This window comes from Dasypus novemcinctus, chromosome X (genome assembly GCF_030445035.2).
Source record: "Dasypus novemcinctus isolate mDasNov1 chromosome X, mDasNov1.1.hap2, whole genome shotgun sequence".
Classification (NCBI taxonomy): Eukaryota; Metazoa; Chordata; class Mammalia; order Cingulata; family Dasypodidae; genus Dasypus; species Dasypus novemcinctus.
In genome coordinates, this window is record NC_080704.1 from 14,628,699 (window position 1) to 14,636,663 (window position 7,965).

A 7,965-nucleotide genomic window follows, 5' to 3' on the forward strand; every position below is an offset into this window, starting at 1 on the left:
ATTACAAACTCTCTCAGTTTCTGTTTATCTGTGAATATTCTAAACTCGCCCACATTTTTGAAAGACAATCTTGCTGGATATAGGATTCTTGGCTGGCAGTTTTTCTCTTGCAGTATCTTAAATATATCATCACTGCCTTTTTGTTTCCATGGCTTCTGATGAGAAACTGACACTTAATCTTATTTGGTATCCTTTATATGTTATGCATAGCTTTTTTCTTGCTGCTCTCAGAATTCTCTCTGTCTTTGGCATTTGACATTCTGATTACTATGTGTCTTGGTGTTGGTCTATTTGGATTTATTTGGATGGAAATACATTGTGCTTCTTGGACACAGATATCTATGTCCTTCAAAAGAGTTGGGAAATATTCTACCATTATTTCTTCAAATATTCCTTCTGTTCCTTTTCCCTTCTATTCACTTCAGAGACACCCATGACATATATGTTTGCACATCTCTTGACATCATTTAGTTCCCTAAGACCCTGTTCAATTTTTTACATTCTTTTCTTCATCTGTTCTTTAATATGTTCACTTTCAGAGGCCATGTCTTCAAGCTCACCAATTGTTTCTTCTCCCTCCTAAAATCTGCTGTTATATGCCTCCAGTGTATTTTAAATTTCATTTATTGCACCTTTCATTTCCATAAGATCTGCTATTTTTCTATGCATGCTTTCAAATTCCTCTTTGTGCTCACCCAGTGTCTTCTTAATATCCTTAATCTCTTTAGCCATCTCATTGTCTCAACTCCCTTTATGTCATCTGGAGGCTTATCTTATTCCTTTGACTGAGCCATACGTTCCTGTTTCTTGGTATGGATTGTAATTTTTGTTGGTATCTTAGCATCAGGTTTACTAGAAGTATAATATTTACTCTGGGTGCAGTTTCTCTCTTTAGTTTAGGGCTTTCTTGCCCTTTCTCCCTTACTGGTGTGTAGTAGGAAATGAGAATGTAGTTGGTACTGTAAGCTATGGAGGCTAAACCTGCCCTAATTGCCCCAGAAACCAACAAAGCTTCTCCCAGCTTTCTACTCTGCCAGGGGTAGAGACTGAGCTGCAGTCATGTGTAATAATCCATGTCATGCAGGTCAAGACCATCTTTAGTTGCCTGGAGAGATTGATGAAGCTTCATGCCCCTTCCTCCCCTTCCTGGGACAGGGATGGAGCTGCAGGTATAGGCAACAATCTATACAATGTGGGTCCAAAATTACTGCAGTTGCCCAGGTAGGCTGATGTAGCACCAGTCACCATCTTCCCCTGCCAAGGGAGGGGATGGAACCTCTGGAGTGCCCAAGAAACAAATCCATATGGGTTGAATATGCCTGCAGTTGTCCTGAGAGGCTGAGGGAGTACTGTCCCCTCTGCTCTTTAGAGGGTGAGAATGGAACCACAGGCACCCAACAGTTCAGTCCATGTAGGCCAAAAGTGCCTGCTCTTACCTGGAAAGGCTGAGGAAACACTAGCCCCTTCCTATCCTATTAGGGGGGTGGGGGTGGATCCACAGGCACCCAGCAGTCCAGTCCATTCAGACTGAAAGTGCCTGCCATTGCCTGCAAAGGCTAAGGAAACACAGTTCCCCCCCTATCCCACTTGGGGCAGGGATGTAGCCACAGGAATTTGACTATTCAGTCTGTGTAGGCTAAAAGGACCTCCAGTTACCCAGAGAGGCTGGGGAAACACTGCTCTCCATTTCTCTTATCAGAGGTGAGGGTGGAGCCACAGGTGCCCAAGACTCAAGTTTGTGTAGGCTAAAAGTACCTGAAGTTACCCTGAGAGGCTGAGGAAACCCTGCCCCCTCCAATCCTATGGGGGGAAGGCCAGGGAAGAGATGGAATTGGAGGCGCTCAACAAACCAATTTGTGTGGGCCCAAAACACCTGTAGTTTCCTGAAGAGGCTGAGGAAACACAGCTCCCCTCCTACGCTATTGGGCATCTGGGATGGAGTTACAGGTGTCCACATATCCAGTCTCTGTGGGCCAAAAGCACCTGTAGTTGCCCAGAGAAGCTGAAGAAACACCAACCCCCTCCTATCCTATAGGGGTAGAGAGGTGGAAATGGAATTGTAGGTGCTCAACAAACTAGTTTGTGCAGACTGAAAATGCCTGCAGTTGCCCAGAGAGGCCAAGGAAACACAGCTCCTCTCCAATCCTGTTGGAGTGTGGGAATGGAACTCCGGATGTCTGACTATTCAGTCTGTGCCAGCTGAAAGCACCTGCAGTTACCCGAAGAGGCTGGTGCTGTTCCTGCCAGCTTCCTCACTGCTGGAGGTGGGGCTGAAGCCTAGGCTAGAGCTGCCATCCAATCTAAGTGGAAAGAAGCTGATTCCTACCATCTCTGTGATTTTCAAACAGCCCCACTTCCCATTGTGCCAGGGGTGGAGTTAAAATAGCAGCTACCAGCCTCTTTCTGACTTGGACAGATTCAAACTTTAGCTGTTCTTAGGATTATACTTTAGCCAGTCAAATTTACTAATCAGTAGTTGAAGTTGGTGGCCAACCTTCTCTTCCTCCCCTGTTTTTGGGAAATGGGGCTCCCAACTCCAGCCACAGAATAGCTCCCAAGGTGGGTTCTGCCACCAGTGGAGGATGAGCACCAGCCTCCACAGCACCAAGTGCTCTACTCACACAATTTCACTACAGATGGGCAGTCTCCTCCTTCCATTCTTTCAGGGATGATGCAGGATGCTCTTCTAGTCTTCTGCCCCTCCCCCCCCGACAGGTGCTTTAGATAGCTCTGGGTGATTACTAACTGCCCTGTAGGATGAACTGACTCTGGAGCTCCTTACTCAGCTGCCATCTCTCATCTAGATTCTTGGCTTATTCTTTTGACTGGGCCATATCTTCCTGTTTGTTAGTATGAGCTGTCATCTTTTGCTAATACCTAGGCATCTGTTTATGTTAATTTTGCTCTGTTGAGGAATTTCTCTCTTGCCTAGTGGTTTTTTTTTTTTTTTTTTTTTTTTTTTTTTTTTTTAAATTTTTTTATTTTTTATTGACTTTGTAATAATATTACATTAAAAATATATAAAAATATGGAACGCTTCACGAATTTGCGTGTCATCCTTGCGCAGGGGCCATGCTAATCTTCTCTGTATCGTTCCAATTTTAGTATATGTGCTGCCGAAGCGAGCACGCCTAGTGGTTTTATTTCACAGCTCTTCTTTGATTTTTAGTTTAATTTTTTTCTAAACTTTAACATTGCCCTGTTTAAGTAGTCAAAACAGGGGCAGAGAGTCACTAATGGAGCCCAACCAGGTATACTGTGCCTGGGAAATAATTGGGAGAGACTTGTCTTCCTTCACTTTCCCAGCTGGCCAGTAATTGGTGCTCCTCAACAAACCCTTCCACAGAGCTGAAACCTTCAATTTCCACTAGCTCTTCTGAAGCAACAAATTCTGGTATTTGCATTCACCAAAAAGAAACCTCACTCAGCCCTCTGCTGCACTCTACCTCTCCCTAGGGAGGAATATATCCTTTCCCCCTCTCCACTGACTGCTCAGCCACAGATTTTACCAAGGCTGTTCCCCTTGGAGAAGGGGACAGGCAGCATTCCCAGCTGTGGGTGTATCAACTCATGGTTTTCCCTTTGGCCTTCCATCCCTCTGTCTCTTTGGACGATGGATGTGACACTCTCCTGAACTGCAGAGGTCCCCAAAGCAGCTCCCTCTGATGACTTCTGTGCCTTCTCCCTGATTTTGAAAGAGATCTGTGCCCTGCCTGAGTTACTCCGACACCATAAGTGTTCTTTCTCTCCACATCCTCTCCAACACTTGTTATCCTCTATTTCTTAAAAGAGCCATTCTAATGGGTGTGAAATGGTATTTCATCATGGTTTTGATTTGCATTTCCCAGATTGCTAATGATGTTGAGTATCTTTTATGTGCTTTCTAGCCTTTTATATATCTTCTTTGGAGAGAAGTCTGTTCAAGTCTTTTGCCCATTTTTAAATTAGATTGTTTGATTTTTTGTTGTTGTTAAGTTGAAGGATTTCAGGATACAAATTCTTTATCAGATATGTGGTTTCCAAATATTTTTTCCATTGTGTATTTGGTTTTTTACTTTCATGATAAAGTCCTTTGATGTACAAAAGTTTTTCATTTTGATGTGGTCCCATTTATCTATTTTTTTTCTTTTATTGCTTGCGCTTTTGGTGTAGTCTAAGAAACCATTGCCTAACACAAGATCTGGAAGATGCTTCCCTACATTTTCTTCTAGGACTTTGATACGTCTAGCTCTTATGTTTAGGTCTTTAATCCATTTTGAGTTGACTTTTATATGTGGTGTGAAGTGGAGTCCTCCTTTTTCTCTACAAATGGAGATCCAGTTTTCCTAGCACTAATTGTTGAGGATACTATTCTTTCCCCATTGAGTGGTCTCTGCCACCTTGTCAAACATCAGTTGGCCATAAATGTGAGGGTTGATTTCTGAACTCTCAATGCTATTCTATTGATCTATATGTCCGTCCCTGAGCCAGTCCCATGCTGTTTTTGTTTTTTGTCATCCTCCCCGCACCAAGATGGCTCCCTCGTCTGTTTGCTCATTGTTTGTCCTCGTTGTTTGTACTCATTGGGCTTTTTCTTGCTTGTTGTCTGTTTATTGTTTTTTCTCATTGTTTTTCTGCTCATTGTCTGTTTGTTGTTTTTGTGTGATGTCTGTTTGTTGTCTGCTCATTGCTCATTTGTCTTCTTCAGAAGGCAGCAGGAACTGAACCCAGGACCTTCCATGTGGGAGGTGGGCACTGAACTGCATGAGCCACATCTGCTCCCACCATGCTGTTTTTTATTACTGTGGCTTTGTAATAAGTTTTAAGATGGGGAAATGTGAGTCCTTCAACTTCAGTCATCTTTTTCAAAATGGCTTTAGCTATTTGGGGCCTCTGACTCTTCCATATAAATTTGATGATTGGCTTTTCCATTTCTGCAAAGAAGGTTGTTGGAATATTATTGGGGTTGCATTGAATCTATAAATTGCTTTGTGTAGGATTGACATCTTAATGATATTTAGTCTTCCAACCCTTGACCACAGAGTGTCCTTCCATTTATTTAGGTCTTCTTTTATTTTTTGTAGCAATGTGTCACAGATTTCTGCATATAGGTCCTTTACATCCTTGGTTAGATTTGTTTCTAGATATTTTATTCATTTAGTTGCTATTGTAAATGTAATTTTTTCTTGGTTTCTTCTTCCCATTGTTAACTGCTTGTGCATAGAAACACTACTGATTTTTAGGTGTTGATCTTGTAACTTTGCAGAATTCATTTATTAGCTCTAGGAGGTTTTGTGGATTTTTCAGGATTTTCTGTATATAGGATTATACCATCTGCAAATAAGTTTAACTTCTTCCTTTTCAATTTGGATACCTTTTATTTCTTTTTCTTACCTAACTGCTCCATCCAGAACTTCCAGTAAAATATTGACTAGCAATGGTGACAGTGGACAAGCTTGTCTCATTCCTGATCTTAGAGGGAAAGCTTTCAGTCTTTCACCATTAAATAGGATATTAGCTGTGGATATTCATATATGCCCTTTATCATGTTTTGTAAGTTTCCTTCTGTTCCTAGTATTCTAAGTGTTTTTATCAAGAAAGGGTGCAGTATTTTGTCAAATGCTTTTCCTGCATCGATTGAGATGATGATGTGTTTTTTTCCCTTCATTCTGTTAATGTGGTGTATTACATTACTTGATTTTCTTATGTTGAACCAACCTTTCATTCCACCTGATCATGGTGTGTAATTCTTTTAATATAATATTGGAATCGGTTTGCTAGTATTTTAGTGAGGAATTTTGCATCTATATTTGTAAGAAATATTGGTCTATAGTTTTCTTTTCTTGTGGTATCTATCAGGCTTTGGTATGAGGGTGATACTGGCCTTGTAGAATGAGTTATGGAGTATTCCCTCCTCTTCAATTTTTTTGGAAGAGTTTGAGCAGAATTGGAATGTTTGGTAGAATTCCCCTGTGAAACCATTAGGTCCTGGGCTTTTCTTTCTTGGGAGATTTTTAATGACTGAATCAACCTCTTTATTAGTAACTAATTTGTTCTGATCTCTTTCTTCTTGAGTCAACGTAGGTCGTTTGTTTCTAAGAATTTGTCCATTTCATCTAGGCTATCTAATTTATTGTCACATAATTTTTCATAGTATACATTTATAGTCCTTTTTATTTCAGCAGGGTTAGTAGTAACCTGTTAGTTAGTAGTTACACCCCCTTTTCATTTCTGGTTTTCTTCATTTGTAACCTCTCTCTTTTTTTCCTTTGTCAGTCTAGCTAAAGGTTTACTGATCTTGCTGTCTTTCTCAAAGAACCAAACTTTGGTTTTGTTGATGCTCTGTGTTGCTTTTTAATTTTCTATTTCATTTCTTTCCACTCTAACCTGCATTATTTCCTTCCTTCTGCTTGCTTTGGGTTTAGTTTGCTCTTTTTTGTCAAGTCCTTCCAGGTTTGATGCCAGGTCTCTGATTTAAAATCTTTCTTCTTTTTTTACTGTAAGCACTTAGAACTATAAATTTCTTTCACAGCACTGCTTTCATTGCATTCCATAAGTTTTGGTATGTTGTATTTTCATTTTCATTCACCTCAAGATATTTCCTAATTGCACTTGTATTTTCCTCTTTGACGTATTGGTTGTTGAAGACTATGCTGTTTAATTTCCATGTATTTGTCAATTTTCCATTTCTCCCTCTGTTAATTCATTTCTAACTTCATTCCATTGTGGTCCTAGAAGAAATATTGTATGATTTCAATATTTTTTTAGTTACTGAGACTTATTTTGTGATCCGACACATGTTCTATCCTGGAGAATGATCCATATGCACTCAAGAAGAATGGTATTCTGCTTTTGCTAGGGGCAGTGTTCTACATATGTCTGTTAGGTCTACTTGGTTTAGAGTATCATTCAATTCCTGTACTTCCTAATTGATCTTCTGACTAGATGTTCTATCCATTATTGAAAGTGGTGTGTTAAAGTCTCCTACGAAAATGTAGAACCATCTATTTCTCTGTTCAAATCCATCAGTATCTGCTTCATATATTTTGCATTATCAGGCAGCATTTGCTGCATCAGCTCTGCACAGCAGCATTGTGCGTGGGCCAGCTGAGTTTGAACCCTGGACCTCCTATATGGTAGGTGGATGCTCTATCAGTTCAGCCACATCTGCTTCCCTGCTTCATATATTTTGGGAATCTGCTCTTAGATGCATAAATATTTATAGTTATTAGATCTCCCTGTTGAATTATCCACTTTCTCAGTATGTAATGACCATCTTTGGACCTCATAACTGTTTTTGACTTAAAGTCTATATTATCCTATATTAGTATAGCCACCCTAGCTCTCTTTTGGTTACTACTTACATGGTATATATTTTTTCCCCATCCTTTCATGCTCAACCGACCTATATCTTTGAAGTTAAGGTGAGTCTTTTGAAGACAGCATATAGTTGGGTGTATTAGTCAGCCAAAGGGGTGCTGATGCAAAAATACCAGAAATTGGTTGGTTTTTATAAAGGGTATTTATTTGGGGTAGGAGCTTACAGATACCAGGCCATAAAGCATAAGTTACTTCCCTCACCAAAGTCTATTTTCATGTGTTGGAGCAAGATGTCTGCCAATGTCTGTCAGGGTTCAGGCTTCCTGGGTTCCTCCCTTCCAGGATCTTGCATCTCTCTGGGTTCAGGGTTCCTCTATTCTCAGGGCTTGTTTCTCTTTCCTGTGTCAGCTTACTTCCTGGGGCTCCAGCTTAAGACTTTAGCGTCAAACTCCAACATCAAAACTCCAACATCAAAAACCCTTAACTCTGTCCTTTGCCATGACTTTTCTCTGTGAGTCCTCACCAAGGGGTGGGGACTCAATGCCCTAATGACGTGGCCCAATCAAAGCCCTAACCATAACTTAATCATGCCAGGTACTGACCAGATTACAAAAATAATCCAATATCTATTTCTGGAATTCATAACCATATCAAACTGCTACATTG

At 40.5% G+C, this 7,965-nt stretch overlaps 1 non-coding gene across 1 annotated transcript; it reads right to left on the bottom strand.

Annotated features, from left to right (window-relative positions):
* Window positions 1–3,022: 3,022 nt before the first annotated feature.
* LOC111764297 (U6 spliceosomal RNA) lies at window positions 3,023–3,129 on the bottom strand. Its single transcript, XR_002796943.1, has one exon. It is a non-coding gene; the product is annotated as a U6 spliceosomal RNA (small nuclear RNA).
* Between the last annotated feature and the right edge of the window lie 4,836 nt (window positions 3,130–7,965).